The sequence below is a fragment of the Lissotriton helveticus genome, chromosome 3_1 (genome assembly GCF_964261635.1).
Source record: "Lissotriton helveticus chromosome 3_1, aLisHel1.1, whole genome shotgun sequence".
Taxonomy (NCBI): Eukaryota; Metazoa; Chordata; class Amphibia; order Caudata; family Salamandridae; genus Lissotriton; species Lissotriton helveticus.
The window spans coordinates 118,036,914-118,054,910 of NC_136061.1; positions in this window are offsets into that span (position 1 = coordinate 118,036,914).

The following is a 17,997-nucleotide window of genomic DNA, read 5'->3' on the forward strand; positions in this document are numbered from 1 at the left end:
GTCAGCATGTAGACACCCCTTCTGTCCACAAAGTTCACAGCTAGCAGTTCATCACTACGCAAGGCACTGCACTGTCCCATCTCCAGTGTTTTGCAAACAGGCCCTTTTGGGTAACCTTTATGGTTGGAGCGGATTGTGCCACAAGCAAGAATGTCCACTTTGAACAATTGCACAGCAGTGTAGAAGTTAACTAGGTACAAATGGTGACCTTTGTTAAAAAGTCCTCTCCGCAGTTTCCCCACAATTTCTCTGAAACTCCTAAAGTGGATGTACAACCAGGGGGGTCAATAGTGGAATTCCTACCAGTGTACACCCAGAAGTTATACACATATCCTGTCCTACTCTCAGACAATGGGGCAGATTTATGTTAACTGGCGCATCCCCAGGGATGCGCCAGTTAATGTGCGCCACAGTGCGCCACAGCTCCGCCACCCATGGTGCGCCGCATTTACAATGCGGCGCACCATGGGGCAAAAACGGCACAGATGCGTGACGCATCTGTGCCGTAAAGGTGTCGCATTGCTGGAGTTGCGTCGCAAGCGCGACGCAGCTCCAGCAAGGCTCGGGGGTGCCCCATCTTAACAATGCTGCGTCAAGACCTACGCCTGCTTCAAGCAGGCGCAGGCTTTTGGCGCAGCATTGGCCTGAAAGTGACTGAGTGAAATCTTATAGATTTCACTCAGCCACTTTTGCGAGGCGCACCTGCCCCGGAACGCCCACCCTGCCCCGGAACGCCCACAAGCGGCGCAGGGCTTTACAACGTGACGCATCTGCCTAGATGCGTCACGTTGTAAATCGTTCGTAGGGATGCGCCACGTTTACGCCGCCTTGCGTGACGCAACTGCGGCGTAAACGTGGCGCAAGTGCCTCATAAATCTGCCCCAATATATACATCTTAATTCCTTAACGTGCCCTCTTGCTAGGACTGTTCTACCTAAAAACCAAACGGCCCTTGAATAGGACGAAAGCCTCATCAACACCTATTTCTTTCCCTGGAGTATAGATCTCTGAAAATCCATCTACAAAATGATCAAGGACTGGCCGAATCTTAAAAGACGGTCACATTCAGGGTGATCTTGTGGCAATGCCGAAGCATTATCAACAAAATGCAGCATCTGAAGCAAAAGTAAATACAGATCACGACTCGTAATTGCAGGAAATATGGCCGTTGCCATCAAGGGACTGGTAGATCAATATGAAGACAGGGACAGCTTCCTTATCAAGTCCATCAAAAAAGTTAAACCCAAAAACTTCTACATCTCATCCAGATTTGTGGAAGTCCACCGGGTAGCTCTAGAGCGGGGCCTAAGTCTGTCATGGTTGTCCCACAAATACTGTTCAGCATACAAATTAGCCTGCTCAACAATCTGTCAAAAATACATCATCCCTAAACAAATAAAAAATAGTATAGGGAAAAAAATGTTTTAATTGTTTTTTGAGTTTTATATAGCGTTAACCAGACCCAAAGATATCGGGTATCAGACCTCTTACATAGCACCAGTTTTGTTACACACAGACACATTTTGACAATTCACTCTACACCCTGCATCCCTACTAGAGACCCGCAAAACCAGCTGTACCATTGTTTCGATCAACCCAGAGTCTAGCACTTCCAATGGGAAGCCTTGCAGCCCCAAGCTGCACCATCGACATCAGTGTTCTCCTCTAAAGCGGGCACTTCATCCGCACTGAGGGTCATGTCATCTGCACTGAGAGTAGCTTCATCATTACATGATTCCTCATGGACAGAATACTCCCTTCCAGAATCTACACTTCCTCCTGTGCCTCAGATGCACTGTCAGTCTCATAGTCCTGGTCAGAGGAAGATTCAAAAAGCATACCAACCACCTGCTTAGCCTTACTAATAAAGGTTACTTGGCAGACAAGTCAACAACAACAAACACTTTGTAAAATAAGTAATAAACAAAATGTGGCTTTATCACAAAGACCTATGTCCTCCAAAACGATACCACTCACTTGCCAGAAATAGCTAGATTCACCACCACCTACTCTGCAAAGACGCAGCAAGGACCAACAATATTCCACTAAAAAAGAAAATTACCCATGAGACAATGCAATACATATCGTGCACAAATCCAAAAAGAATTTCACACTCACAACATAAGCTACATTTACTGCTGTTATGACACCGCTTACAACAAATTCATTCATGCATGATAATAATACTCATTTGGAGTAAACACAAAATGTTTTTCTTACCAAACACCTACATCTATGCAAACTGCAGATCAACCACTGCCGAAACCACAAACCGGAATCAAAAGCTTTGCACTAGAATAAAAAGGAGAAATAAAACAGTACAATCACATATGCAAATACACCAGTCCATACACAATCCACCATCCATGCTGGGGGGCAGATGGGCCTAAAAATAAAGCCAAAACATGCACTCACAAAAGGGGCCTCTCCCCAAAAACAACAACTTGGTGAAACAAATGTCCCTGGTGTCTAGTGGCTTCTGCCCCCCTTGGGGGCAAGTGGGCCTAACAGCATAAGGCCAAAATAATCACCCCCTAAAAGGGGGAGCGACCTTTGCCCAAGAGGCTGCTCCCCAACAACAACATTCAGCCATCTCTGTTGTCTAGTGACTTCTGTCCCCCTTGGGGCCTAAAAACATAAGACCTCATGGTGGGCAGAAACGGGCAACAGAAATGCTCCCCATAGGGGAGCGACCCTTCCCAAAGGGGCCACTCCCCGCCAAAATAAAATTGTTTAAAAAAAAAAGCTTGTGTGTCTAGTGGGCATTCCTGCTGCACGATCGCGCCCCATGCGCGATCGTGCAGTATGAATGCTCCAAAAAGACATCGGACGACTTTCCTTCAATGCCTCTTTTTTTGAAAGCCACCCCCCAAAGGAAAAAATCACCTACGGTAACATCTAATGACGTTGGCACGCAGTGCGTGCTCATGTCCAAAGACATGCAGGGGAGGAGGTGGGGGGGACAGCGGAAGGGCTTCTGCTGCCATATCTGGTGGGAGCAACGGGAAGCGTCAGTGCTTACCCCGTGGGTGGGTGCTAGGATGGGTGGGAGCAACTGTTATTCAGTGCCAAGATACCCGTAGTGGTGAACGTGCGCCGTACAAATACACATGTTATGTTTATGGTATGTTTATATTTCTTTCAGGCAAAAAGGTACCCTGGTGAGAAGGCCTCTGTCCATCCCTCAACTTCACAGCCAGGAGAGCCTCCCTTTCCCTTCACGTTTAGGAGGCACTTCAAGTTCAGCAATTACTGGTCAGGAATGTTTGTTTTTAACAATAAATATGGGAGCTGTTTTTGTAAAATAAAAGAAGTGGGCATGCTGTTCCCTTAAGATCCCACCCACTTCTGTATTTGTTTCTATGCAGATGTCTTTTAAGGGGAGTAGAGGGGGTGAGGGAAGAGGCCAGCAGGGTCTCATTCAGAAGCAGAGGAATGATTTTCCAGGAAAGGGGACTCAATATTAATTTATTCATTTGTAAAAAACAAACAAAAAACAGCTGTCACTACCATTGGAGTAGCAGGTGCAATGGCTCTGATTCATTGGTGTGAGGGTCATTTGCTCCCCAATTAAGAAGGTTTTACCAGCAAACAGGGCAGTGGAAGCCTATTTTCCTGCTTGCATTAGGCTTAGGTTCCCCTTGCTGCACAGTGAATAGGGCCCATGGAACAGGTAGATAAGATATGGGCTTTTTTTGTTTGGTTGTGTATTTTACGCAAAGGGCATGCAGGCTGCTTTAGGTGTCAGGCCTAGGAATGATGGCCAAGTGGAGTGGGTAGCAGAGACAAGGCTGTAGCTATCACAGATGCTGCTTCTGCAGTGGCATGAGGCCCAATATTGTGAGGGACCAACTAATCCATATGTATGGCTGTTTTAATATCCTTCTTGGCTTGAATTACGGCCTGGTGCACCCGTCTTGTGCCAGTGTACCTTGGGCCTGGGAGACAGGGCGCAAGAAAGGGGAAAACGTGGCAGCGGAAGCAACATAGGGGCAGATTTACAAGAAACTGACGCATCTATATAAATATGTCAGTTTCCCTGCACTTAAGTGAAAAATCCTTGCGCCACAATACGGCGCAATATGACGCAAGAGTTGACAGATGCGCCTGAAATTCTGGCACATCTGTTGGTGGAAAAGTCACGCATTGCTGGAGTCGTGTGGCAAGCACGACGCAACTTCAGCAATGCGTGTTGTGACCTATATCGAATACACTAAGTCACTCCTTGCGCCTACTTTAAGCAGGCGTAAGGTTTTGACGCAGTGGCGTCCTAAAAGTCACGCAGTGAAATCTTGTAGATTTCACTGCGTCACTTTTACAAGGCTTTCCTGCATGGGATCGCCTACCCTACATACATTATACCTGACCTAAGTATAATGTCTCATCTCCCTACATGCGTCACGTTGTAAATTTGGCGTATTTTTTTACGCCGCCGTTGCGTCACACAATTGACGTAATGACAGCGTAAAAGTGACTCAAGGGGCTTGTTAATCTGCCCCTTAGTTTGGGCCTCAGAGAAATGGGGGGGGGGCAGGCCATGCTGGGGACTTGTGTTTTCAACAAAGAACAGAGGAGACCCCCCTCATCTCCAAGAATAACTATTATTAGCAAATCAGGGGCATTGGTGCCCAGGGGTGTGAAGGGCCCGCTGGATCACAGTTGAGTGCCAAACTCAGCAAAAGGCGCATGGGGGCTAATTTTCCTTGCTTGAGTCAGGGCAGAGGGCACCTGCACTGCAAAGAGGGGTACAACTGAGCTTTTTCTTTTTATCGATTGAAAGTTTGTTTTCCAGGTTGGAGTGATGGCCAGGCATATAGTGTACATGGGTTGAAAGAAGCAGAGGAGACAGCCTGAAACTCAGGGCTACAGCTATCATTAGTGCAGCAGATGCAGTTACATTAGGGCCCAGGAGTGGGAGGCTCAAAACAACCTAATTATGTGGAACAGTGATTTTTTGGGGGCAGTTTGTATTTCTGGTTAATGCATTTGCTCTTTTATAAGTTTTATATTTAGTGTGGATTATGTGCTACAGGAAGAATACACCTGAAATCATCTGAAAAGACCAACACCTGCTCTGACCCCTGCCTCTCCCGCTTCCCCAGGCCTTGCCATATAGGTTTGAAGAAGGGCACAATTTCAAAGCATTCTGATTAGTGGGGCTCAGAGCACTGTACTAAAGCATTACATTGCCCTCCATTGATGACAGCGGCATCAAACTAACTTATTGCCCCCAACATTGGCTTACCTCCATTGACTTCAATAGTATCACATTCACTAAAACTCTCATCCTAACAATGGTTCATTAACTATGATAGTATTATAGTCCCACAAGTAGTAATTTCCCTCCTGGACTTTCACTAGGAGCACATTTCTGCGTGGCCTTTTCACAAAAGGTCCAGCTAAATTTTGACAGCACAAAATTAGTTTTCAGATTGATTTTAATGGAACACAGTTTGTGGCAGGTGTGAGCATTGGTGGCGGATAGATGAACGTGCTAATAGTACCTCCTGCATTTCTCATCCATGCCTATCAAAGGAGCCTGGTGTCTTAAAAGCGATGTTAGTATCCTGACAATTGCTCTTTGTTTTAGGTTGTTTTATTGTATTGTTATTTTGTTTCCCTAATAAAAAAGATTTATAAAAAAAAAGCATTGTTAGTAGTGTAGCAATGAAACAAAAGAGGGTACACCTAATAACGGCAAATAATGCTACTGCTATCCTAAAAGTGTTCAGTCTACCAAGAATTTCTAGTATTGTCTTTTTTAGTAGACAGACTTTAGGTGACAAATGTTGAAAATTAATGATTTTATTATTATGGTTTAGTTGTACCACATTTTCAAGAATGTACCGTTCAACATGGTTGTTTGGATTGGCTGGGATGGCAACCTGATGTAAAGTAATTGTGCTATGCCTCAGCAGGCTATGCAGGTTATTCCTGTTTGAAGAAAAACCAATAAAAATAACTTTAGGAATCAATCGTTTTTATTATCGGAAGACATATTCGGTAGACACAACTTCCTGCCTACATCATCACACCGGCAGAGCAATCAAATAGTACATTACACGGCGTGTATAGCCAACAATCCGGAGGGAGGCCGCGTATTGAGCAGAGCTGTTTCTAAATCATATCACGGCTTCCGGATTTTCAAACAGAAGGAAGAACATCACCTGACAACAGTACAGATGAAAGAATAAAAAACAAAAAGCCCACCCCCGCGCCAGCTAGAGGGAAAGTCGCGTGAGCGCTGCACTGGGAGGTATGCAGCGATAAGAGCGTGATCTGAGAGAGAGTGAGGTCCTATTGTAGTAGTGTGGAGGTGAGGAAATAGGGAAGCCGAAGAAAGGAAATGGTCCAGTCGCGCATAGGTTTTGTGTGCTGCAGAGTAATACGTATAGTCCCGTTCTACGGGTGGTGAGCGCGCCATACATCAATTAACTCATTGTCCCTCAGCCATTCAATACCCCTAGCGGAGAGTGCCCCTACTTGGTGTGTGCGCCGCCCTGATCTATCAAGCCCAGAGTCCATAACAAGATTCAAATGCCCCCCCACCCACTAAGAGCGATGCGTCTGGAGAGGTAAGGACATCCGCAAGGGCGGATAGGAGGAAGGACTCTTGCTGTGTGTTTGGAGCATAAAGTGACGCTACAGTAAGGTGAGTGTCCCCCCAAAGTGTTCTAATAGCCAATAAGCGACCCTTTAGTTCCGCAACAGGTGCTAGTACCTTGCCGGAAAAACGGGCCCCAAATAAAATAGCTACCCCATTCTGCTTGGATGGCCCGGTAGACCAAAACTGTTGAGGGAAGCGTCTGTCACACATCTGGGGTACATCTTTTGAAAGGAGATGAGTCTCCTGTAAGAAACATATGTCACCCTCAACACTATCCAAGAGGGACAAGAGCGCTCCCCTCTTCACCGGGTTATTCAAACCCCGTACATTGAGGGTAACGATTTTAAGATCCATACCCATCCCAAGTATGGAAATCTGGCTGCGGGCAATGTAGAGTCATAATAAGGCCCATTCAAACAGAAAATCAAAAGATACCTAGCACAATCCAACTACAACCCAAATACAGTGGCTGGTGCAGAGTCCAAAAAACAATAACCAAAACAAACCACCCTCCCCATGGCAAGAAACAATGCTGCAGTCATAAGAACTTACAAGAAGACTGACAAATGTCCGTCAGACAGAGGGAATCCCGAAGGGACATGGCACGAGGCAGCTGCTCAGCCCAAAGAGGGTGAAAGCCCTGCCTACCCGCCAGAAGAGAGGCCGTCAACATCAGATCAGGACAGCCCTTCGGTCCCCCTGACACCCAGCAGGGTGTCCCTCCTAGAGTCTGCAATAAAATACCTCATGGTGTGTCCGGTCGCTCCGTTACGTGCGACAGCGAGGTGAAAACTGCTCCCCGTTCCTTGTCCTGAATAGCTTGATCGGGCTTCTGTGTTGCGGGCCCCTTTCCAACCTTCTCCCATCCCGTCAAGTGACGACGCAGTAGTGTCTCCCAACCCAAGAATCTCGGTGGCCTGAGACAGAGAGCAGATCTGAAAGAGCTTTTCTTTGTGCTGAAAGATGATGCGGAAGGGGTGACCCCACGCATAAGGGATCCCCTGATCTCCGAGATGCGTTGTCACCGCCTTGAATTTGCGTCACTTGACAAGCGTGGAGGCTGCCAAGTCCTGAAAGATAGCCGGGGAGTGACTGTAGGGGCTGTGACTCTCTCGCCTTTTGCACGATACACGCTTTCAGCTGGAAGTCGTGTATGCACGCAAGGATGTCTGGCGGTGGGGAATTGGCGCCTCATGGTAGGCCCACTCTATGTATACGGTCAATTTGAATGTCCATAGTTTCTGGTTCTTCCAAAACCTGGCAAAACAGTGCCCCCACATAGCTCCGCAGATCATCTCCTTCTTCTTTCCATGGCACACCCCGAATCCTCACGTTGTTGCGCCGAGACCGGTTCTCAAAGTCCTCGGCGTGAGCCTGCAGGTCAAGGTGTTGGTCTCGCAGTCGCAGCATATCTTGTTGAAGCTGATGGAGGTCTTCTTCACGGCTCACTTCATGTTCCTCTAAAGTGGCCATTCGCTCCCCAATGCCATCCACATCTCTTCATACTACACGTAGATCCGCAGCTGATCTTTGAGATCTTGTATATCTTCTTTAATTGCCGCAAACAGTTCCAACATAAATGCCTTTGTAGCCGGGGTGTCGTCTCCCTCACTTAGACTCTGCGTTCTCTCACCTACCGTGGAGGCTGTCGCTGTTTGCTTTAGGGGCATTTCTTTTAAAGATTTCTCTTTCCTGTGGCGGGCCGCTGCCATGCTCCACCAGCTCCACTAAGCCCACGGGCTGCTGTGCCCCAGCTGAAATTCTACCGAGCTGCCGGTAGGGAGACACAAGAGGAAGGAGGTCGCTGTTATGAAGTCCCCAACGTCCTGACTGTCAAACAAATATGGCACACCCCAAGCAGATATGTTTCAGCAGTGCCAGCAGGGATCCGTCATGACCCACAAGGCTGATGGCAGGAGCGGGAACCAGGGGGCATATTATCAAGGGGGTTTATCTCCGCTTTTTTGGCTTTAAAAGCCAAGAAAGCGGAGATAAAATTATCTCCCTATTACCTAGCTGTCGCTAACACCAGTTAGCGACAGCTAGTAGGAGATAGCGACCATCTTGGGCCCCACTTTGCATGTCAGTGATATTTATCACTAATGACATGCAAAGTGGGCGTGCTAAGATGTTAGCGACTGGAAACAGTCGCTAACATCGCTATCTCCTATTACCAACTTTTGAAGATATTCGCGCTAAGCGCGGATATCTCCAAAAGCTAATACCTGCCCTGAGCAGTTCTTAGCCATGTTATCCAATGGGAGGTGGATAACATGGCTTAGAGCATTAGCTCGGTAATGCATGAATATCGCTGACTTTTCACGATATTCATGTATTGCGGCCGTTTTTTATCGCATTTGCGATACAAATCGCCGCAGCTCAGCGGTACATTTTTGTCTCTAACCAAGCAATAGCGATAATTATCACAATTGCTTGGTAATATGCCCCCAGATTCCCTGCGCCTTGCAATAGACCACTAGAAGGGCACAATCAGGGCTGATGCGGCCTCTCAGGCATATGAAATGTATATGTCCAATGCGGAAAATGCACAGCTCCCATCAGACTCTATGCCACTGCACCAACGCTCGCTGCAGATCCCCGCCGCACTGCCCTCAGCTGGAATCAGCGAGAGGGGACTACACGCCAACGCTGCCAATCGACCAACGCTCTACCAGCTGCCGCAACCAAACTTTGCTGCCGCCGTCTCACCGGGGCCCACCTCCGCCGAAGGCAGGCAGACTCCGCACTTTGCCAGGCCACAGTCGCCACTAAACTGCTTCACAGCGATCCGTAGAGCCGGTATTGCCCCCGCTGATGCCTGATGATTCACTGAGACAGACCGGACACGATACGCTATTGCAGACTGTAGTAGAGAGGTGCTATAACAAAGCTAATGCGTAGCGACATCGGAGGGACTCGGAATTGCTCCCTTCCAAGCCACCATCTTGGCCACGCCCCATGATAAAAATAATTTTAAAAAAATATGTGGATGTTGTTCTGATGCTGTTCAAGTCTCTCGTGCTCATTTCTCCTCCCGTCAAGTCTCCCTACATGTCTTATCTCCAATCAGACACTGTGATGTGACTGGTTATTTTCCTTAGAGTGTATGTGTTGGGGATTGACTTTTCTTTGTGTTCCTAATGAATCACGTACCCAAGAACTCTTCCAATGTATTTTCCGATGTGGCTTGGCAGAATATATTGGAGTAAGGGTTATTGCTCAAATAATGTTTCATATTGCGGTGTTCATCTGCAGACAGTAACAGGCTGTTACTGTCTGCAGATGAACACCGCAATATGAAACATTATTTGAGCAGCTGTTACTAACAGCACAGAAGCTGCTCAATGTTTCCCTAAAAGTGTGTTCGTCGTATGTGCACTTAACTATTACGTATTGTGTTCTGATTTGCCTAGAACAGGGGTACTCAAAGTATGGCCCGCGGGCCGCTGGTGGCCCGGCAAGCCTTCCCTGGCGGACCGCGTACCTTGCAGACATCGTACCCGAGTTTTCTGTTGTTGTTTTTTTTTTTAAAAGAGTGTCTGCAACCAGAGCGCGACTCAGAGACTCTGCTCCTCTGTGGGGGCCGGGCGATTCCCGCTATAGTCAGAGTGGGGCTGCAGGGGCCTTGAAAGGTGAACAAGGCCTCATTAACACGCCAATGGTCTTCTAAAGACCTGTGAAGTGCTCGGGTGCGTCTGTGTGTGTGCGCCTGGAAGCTGTCACAGCCCGGGCACACACAGGCAGGGTGAGGTGACAGAGGGAAGGAGACAGCGGGAGGGAGGGAGACAGAGGGAGGGAGGAAAAGGGAGGGAGAGAAAGGGAGGTAGACAGAGGGCGGGAGAGCGAGAGGGAGGGACACGGAGGGAGAAGGATTTACACTCTTGTAGGATTCATTGAATCTGAATAATGTGCGGTTTATGTAAAGCGCTCTGTGACCCTACATTAGAATAGGCATCGCAATAATAACAATTCATGTTGTCAGGGTGGCTATAAAGAAATGAGGGGATGCACTGAAGGGAAATAGTGACGGCATCCTTAGAGAAGGCGGGAAGGGGCAACAAAGACTCTCGCACTGGGAAGCCACTAACGCTAAAGCCGACCCTGCCCAATGCTATTTCAGCATTTTCGGTAATGTGGTGCCACTGTCCCACCTGGGACAGAGTAAGGCCCGTGACCAATGTTTGACATCTCTATGTGTCCCTGGGGGAATCTGCGGTGTGATGGATGGCTGTCTATGGGGACAGCCCGCCCTTTGGGTTTGGTGTAATTACAATTCCTCTTCAATTCTTGGAGAGAGCTGTTCGCAGAGATGAAGCTCTGAAACTTACTCCTGAAAAATAAGAGCACTTGTTGAAACATCTGTTGGAGCGAGAGAGTGCTGTTGTTGCCCTTGGGTATTTTTGCATTATACTCAACCACCATTTCGTTAACTGGTGCTTGCCTAATCTGATGCTTAAGGATGTTTTAGCATTTAAGTTCAGCTTACAAGCAAAGTAACCTTTTTGACTAGTGTTAAGCCACGTCTATAACCCACAAAATTGGGGTTTAGGTTCGCAAATAGATTTTCTCTCATAAACATTGAAGTCCCTCTTCCTGCCAGCCGTAACGCAACCCCACTCACCATTGGCTGGAGTTGTGCACCCTCTGTGCACTGGCTGATGTCGACCCACTGCAGTACCCTACAAAGAAGTGAGTGTATTCCTGCAAAAGGTCAGTGGTTCTACTTGGTGCTCTTTTTGTGACAGGGCCTACTTTCTGATCCCATCAGGCAGTATTTTCACGAGCACATTTAATGTTGAATAATAACTCACCAGCCGCATTTCAGAACCTGCACTTTATTTATGATGAGCAGATTTCAGTAGGGGCGGGGGTGGATTTTAATGCGCACGCTCATTTTGCCCGCCATTGGTATAACATTAAAAGGGCGTTGATAATATAGGAGAGCCTGGAATCCCTTTATTAAAGCGTGTCTCTGATTTACGTACTGTAGGCGACTTGTGACGTCTCTAGTCGCCTTTGAAAAAGAACTGACAAAGTTGATCAACTGTAATGCCTTATTACAGCTGAGCTCTGACATCATTACGCCTGCTGCCAGAGGAATGACATGGAGCATCATTAAAGCTGCAATTTAAACATGCAAAAACGAAACCTCGCATTTTCGGAGTGAACGATGATCAGCAGTACGGAGACCTTTATGGCAACATATATATATATTTTTTGCATGCATTAGGAAATTATAGAAAAATATATAATCTCTGTTTCTGTCCATGCATATTTCTTCTGCATTCTGCTCTACAACATTTTTAAAAAATCTGACATGTACTAAACTGATTCCAATATCTTTTTACAAAAAAGTCTAACTGCCCTTTGGTGTGTTTAATTTTGTAGTGCAGGTCCGACTTTTATTCATCAGGTCAGCAAACATACTATCGATTTCATATGAAAGTGCAACAACCCAAGGACTTTAAGCAGTGTGTGGGAAGGGTGATAGAGTGACAATGTATTATAAGAAAAAAAGTACCCTGTGATTTGCATTAAAAGGATATTGCAAGGCACCCCATAGTACCAAGACCATATGAAGGAACTTGGCCTTTTACCTTGTTCCTCTATAGCAGGGGTACTCAAAGTACGGCCCGCGGGTCACCATCGTACCAAGTTTTTTTACATTTTTTTATTTTAAAGAGTGTCTGTATCCAGAGCGCGACTCAGAGACTCTGCTGCTCTGTGGGGGACGGGCAATTCCCGCCATAGTCAGAGTGGGGCTGCAGGGCAGCTGAGAGGTGAACAAGGCCTCATTAACATGCCAATGGTCTTTTAAAGACCTGTGAAGTGCTCGGGTGCTGCTGTGTGTGTGCTCCTGGAAGCTGTCACAACGCGGGCACACACAGGCAGGGTGAGGTGACAGAGGGAGGGAGACAGATGGAGGGAGGGAGAGCGAGGGAGGGTGTGCGAGGGAGGGAGGGAAACGGAGGGAGGGAGGGAAAGGGAAGGAAAGGGAGGCAGACAGAGGGAGTGAAAGGGAGGGGCAGGGAGGGGGAAGGAGAGGGAGGGGGAGAGGGAGACAGAGGGAGGGAGTGGGAGGTAAAGGGAGGGAGAGAGAGAGGGAGACAGAGAGAGGGAGACAACGAGAGGGAGACAGAGTGAGGCAGACCTCAGAGTAAGGGAGAGGGAAGGAGAGAGAGGGAGACCTCAGAGAGAGGTAGACCTCCGAGCGAGGGGGAGGGTAGGAGAGAGAGGGAGACCTCAGAGAGAGGGAGAGGGAAGGAGAGAGAGGGATACCTCAGAGTGAGGGAGACGGAGGGAGACCACAGAGTGAGGGAGACCTCAGAGTGAGGGGAACCTCAAAGTGAGGGAGACCTCAAAGTGAGGGAGAGGGAAGGAGAGAGAGGAAGACAGAGGGAATGAGGGAAGGAGAGAGAGGGAGGGAGAGGGAAATAGAGTGAGGGAGAGGGAAATAGAATGAGGGAGAGGGAAACAGTGAGGGGGAGGGAAACAGAGTGAGGGAGACAGAGAGAGAGAGTGAGACAGTCAGTGTGAGTGAGAGAGAGGGAGTGAGACAAGTCAGAGTGAGTGAGACAGAGGGAGAGATGGAGATAGGGAGTCAGAGGAAGTGAGAGGGAGTGCGAGAGTCAGAGTGAGACAGAGAGAGACAGAGAGAGACAGAGACACAGAGGGAGAGAGAGAGCGAGAGAGAGGGAGAGAGAGGGAGGGAGAGGAAGAAAGAGAGGGAGGGAGACAGAGAGAGAGAGATGTGTGTATGTCGGGTCTGGTGGCTCAGTGGACGAAGGCGTCCGCTGCAGGGACCTGTGATCAACCTCATGGTCGCAGTTTTTTTTGTTGCTCTAGCCCCGCCCCCTTCCCCACTGACCCCGCCCCTACCGGTGCGGCCCTCGGACACAAACCACACTGTAAATTTGGCCCCCGAGAGAAAGTTTGTGAGTATCCATGGCCTAGCATGTGTTCTCTGTAGTCATACCGCTGTGAATTTGCCGTCTTATCTCATTTACTATGTTTAAATTGTGTATTAAACACCTGGTTTTGGGGTGAGCTAGATTACTTTCTTTTCATAACGAGGGACCCTGTCCAATTGATTTAGAAGACTTTCCTTTTCTACCAGAGATGCTGTTGGTTTCCTTGGCGATCTGATAGTTCTAGTTAGATGACTTTCTTTTAGGTATACTGTGCATTTCTCTTTTGATATGGCTGTTCATTTGAGACTTACAATAGTTTAGATTTCTTGCTATGTACTTTGCGTTTGAGTCTTCATGGCATTTGATATTTACTCTACACTGCCTGATTTTTGACCGTTTGTAATACAACCTTTAATTTTAATCTAGAACTCTTATGAGTGATCCCAATTACTTATTTTTGCTATTCTTTTAAATTTGTGTTCAGCCTGATGTTGAGGAGGGTGTTCTTTAACGCAAGATCAACTTCAGAGCGTAACTCTCAGATATAAATTTGGAGGTTCAGATTGTGAGGTGTCCTGAATTTGAGGTTCCACTTCAACACCATCATGTTAAGTGTTGGTTCAGCTATAACTTGAATTAACCTCAATCCTGAGAAGATCCAGCAATGTCCTTCTCTAGAGTTCAGTGATGGTTTAATCAAGCTTCAGTGGGATAATTCTTACAGTGAGTACATTATGAAAAGTCTCCACCTGAGAAGTGTGCTGTGTCACCGGGTAACCGTTCCTAAAATCCTAAAACACTTTCATATTGAAGTACTTGAGGCAGGCCTGATCTGCTATGATAGGTAGAGTTCAGGTCAAAGCTTGTTTTGCCTGGTGTGCCCTAATAAGAAGTGTTGAGCTCTGAGCGAGATTGTCCATACAAAAAAGCTGAACTCCAGCAGAGAAGTAGCCCCTTCTATAAACAGTTATACCTGTATTACCCCTTTCTCCCATTTCGTGGATCACTTTTGCAACAGTTGCCCCTTATTAAGCCACCCTATGAAAGCAAGGTGGTATAAAAGGGGGTGTTGATGGACGGAGCATCTGAATCCAGTGGCAAAGTGAGCAAGGGACTCACGTCTGAGCATACCCTGCCAACTTTGCCACTTGATTCAAGCAAGCCGGGCTGAAGATGGCTGAAATGCCAGAAACCGGTCCTCGGAAGCTTGTTTCCGGTCCAGGGCAGGCATGGCTTGGCAGTTCGGGCTGGACTGTTCCCATGAGGCACAGGGTCAGACTGATTTGCATATGGCCATGTCTGAACTGGGGTGGCAGAGTGGGCTAAAGAACGGTGATGGATCAAACCCAGATCTGATGAATGGGTGTGAGTGTTTGATTGGTTCAGATGCTCCGTCCATCACCACCCCCTTTTGTACCCCATGAAAGCAAGATTCGACTTTAAGAGCGCTCCTCCAAGAGAAAACCCTGAAATCTCCACTCTACAAATATTCAGCTCATGTTTTGGCAGCTCAAATCTGACCTCATCTTCTGTTCTCATAACAATCCTCTTTAGACTATAATTCTTACTTAGGATTTGAATCGCACATTACTCTAGGATCGCAAATAGTCTTAAGCTCTTGGCCTACATTTAATCATTTTTTACGCCATGCGGCACAGCAACCAAATTTACTGCACTACAGTGGACAGGCATAATCATAATGGCCATATGTACTAAGATTGGCTTTCTGTTGCTGTCTTCCCCTGCTCCAGTACTCAACCTAGTCTGCCTTGAATGATGCACAACCCCACAGAATGGTGCAGATGGGAGTGGGTGCTATCTAGCATAGGATTTGTACTGGAAGCATACCACACCAGTAGACATTCATAACCCAAATAAACTTAGAATTATCCCACACTTTGGATGTGTGCTGTGCATTGCAGCACAACAGAAACTCATTTTTTGTGAGAAATAAAGAAATGTCCTGTTTATGCCTACTCTAACTAAGCATATTTTTTAACTTAGAGCCTTGTTCAGCTTTCATAGTCGATTGGGCTTTGCGTCGAAACCTATGGTCTTTGTATTTATCTAACTGATTGGTACCCGTTTGGTGCAAAGCACACAAGGTGGGTTTTGTGCTGACATAAGGACACCTTTACAGCACAAAGCACCTTTTTCTCTGACAGTAAATATTGTGTGCCACAATGCGGCAGCCCAAATCCTTGGTAAATATGGGTTTTGCGGTCCATTTTGCTTGTTAAGGCTAGCTGCACATTTTAACAGTGCAAGGTCAGGTTGCAATCCAAAGTGAGAATCTTGAACAAGTTGAAGGGTTCTAAATAAAGGTTGAATAGGGTATGAGACAGGATTGACCTTTGGGAGACTGTACGTGGGACTGGTGTTTCTTCTGAGGTGGAGTTGTTAAGTTTGATTAGCTGTGAGTTCTGGTACAGGAAAGATGTGAACTATTTAAGGACTGTTCCATTTATGGCTGGGAGAGGGTGTTTAGGATGATATCATGGTTGACAGTGTCAAAGGCAGCCGAGAGGTCCAGGAGGACTAGAAGGCAGGCCAGGTCATCATCCAGGGATCTGTGTAGGTCGTCTTAGATTTCTATACAAAGAATAGGTGGATTTGCTATATTAATTCGCACATCAATGTTAGTTTTCATCAGTCAAATCATAGTTCCATTTTTACACATAACATACAATGCGGAGTGCTACTTAGGCGTTGGATGCACATCCACCTAGAACATCAAAAAGTGACCACCTTTCCCTAACGTCCGTCAGTGGGAGAGGTGTGGCGCCGCGGCCAGGGCGACTAACGCTGGAATCTGGGGATCAGGGTTCGATCCCCGGCGGCAGGTTAGCCCAGCACCATGTGACTCTGGGCAATAGCTCGCTTAATCTTCCCGACGGCCCCCAGCGCCTAGAGACCCTTACGGGTGTTTGTGCGCTTTACAAATGTGGATTATTATTATTATTATTATTATTATTATTAATGTAAAGTCAAACACCAATGCACTTCCAATATAGTCACTTTGATCAGATTAAAGTGACTATATTGGAAGTGCACTGGTGTTTGACTTTAGGTCGTCTTAGATGTTCAGTATTTATTTTATTTTTTGTTTATATCATTTGTAAAGCGCCTGAATCACCCCATATGGGGTATCTCCGCGCTAAGGTCAAGAATAGGTATGGAGTGCAAAGTTAAAAAAGCAGAGTTTTGAGCTTTTTTCTGAATCCAAGATAGTTGGTGCGAAGACGGATATCCAAGGGAAGTAGATTCCATAGTTTGGGAGCTAGATAGGAAAACGATTTTCCTCCCAATCTCGCTTGCCTGATTCGGGGTATGACAAGCAGGCCTTTTCCTTCAGAACGAAGGGAGCGTGACGGTATGTGTTTAACTAGTTTGTCAGCTAGATAGGCAGGGCCCGTCTAGTTCAGGCCTTTAAATACAAAGCAAAAGATTTTAAAATGAATTCTTTTGTGAATTGGTAGCCAGTGGAATTTGTGAAGTAAGGGTAGTGATGGGGCACGATAAGGTGCACTGGTTACCAAACGAGCAGCTGTATTCTGCACCACCTTCAAGCTATGCAAGGCAGATTCCTTGGCAGAAATCAGCAGAGCATTGCTAAAGTCCAAACGACATAGAAGCAGGCTCTTTTTGTTGCTGCTACATGTTCTTCCATGTTTAAATCATTATTTAATAATACCCCAAGATTTGTAACTACTGTCTTGGGGGAAGGTGCTGGTCCTAGTTCTTCTGGCCACCAGCTGGTCTCCCACCCAGCATTATTTCTGTCTTCCATGCATTGAGTTGCAAGAAATTACTGCTCATCCAAGATGTAATGGCTTTCATGCTTTCTGCGAACATTCTTTGGATGTTAGGGGTGTCTTTCTTGTAGGAGAGCAGAAGTTGAGTGTCGTCTGCATAGGAAATCGGGATAAACCTTAGATTCCTGAGAAGTACTAAAAGGGGGGCGACGTACACATTAAACAAGGAAGGGCTTAAACAGGAACCCTGTGGTACCCCCTTTGGTTACCAAGGTGGTCTTGGATTTGAAAGGTCCAAGATTCACCGTTTGTGTCCTGTCTTTGAGAAAGTCCCACAACCAGTCTTGGCCAGCGTCCGCCAGCATACGAATGCCATCTGTAACATTAACCAGGGTCAGTTCAGTACTATGCCTGGGGTGGAATCCTGACTGAGAATGGTCAAGACAGTTGGAAGACTCAATAAAGGCAGAGAGATGAGTATTCATATGCTTTCCAGTAATTTGCTATAGAGAGGAAGCAGTGAAATGGGGCGATAATTGGTTATTTCATTGGGGGATAATTTGGATTTTTTTCTGATGGGCATGATCTGAGCATCCTTCCATTCTTTAGGTAGTTTACCCTCTTTGATGGAACGATTAAAAATAGTACAAAGAGGCTCTGCCAATTCGCTGCAATTATTTTAGTAGTTTTGGTGGGGATTAAATCTTTGGGAGAGCCTGATTTG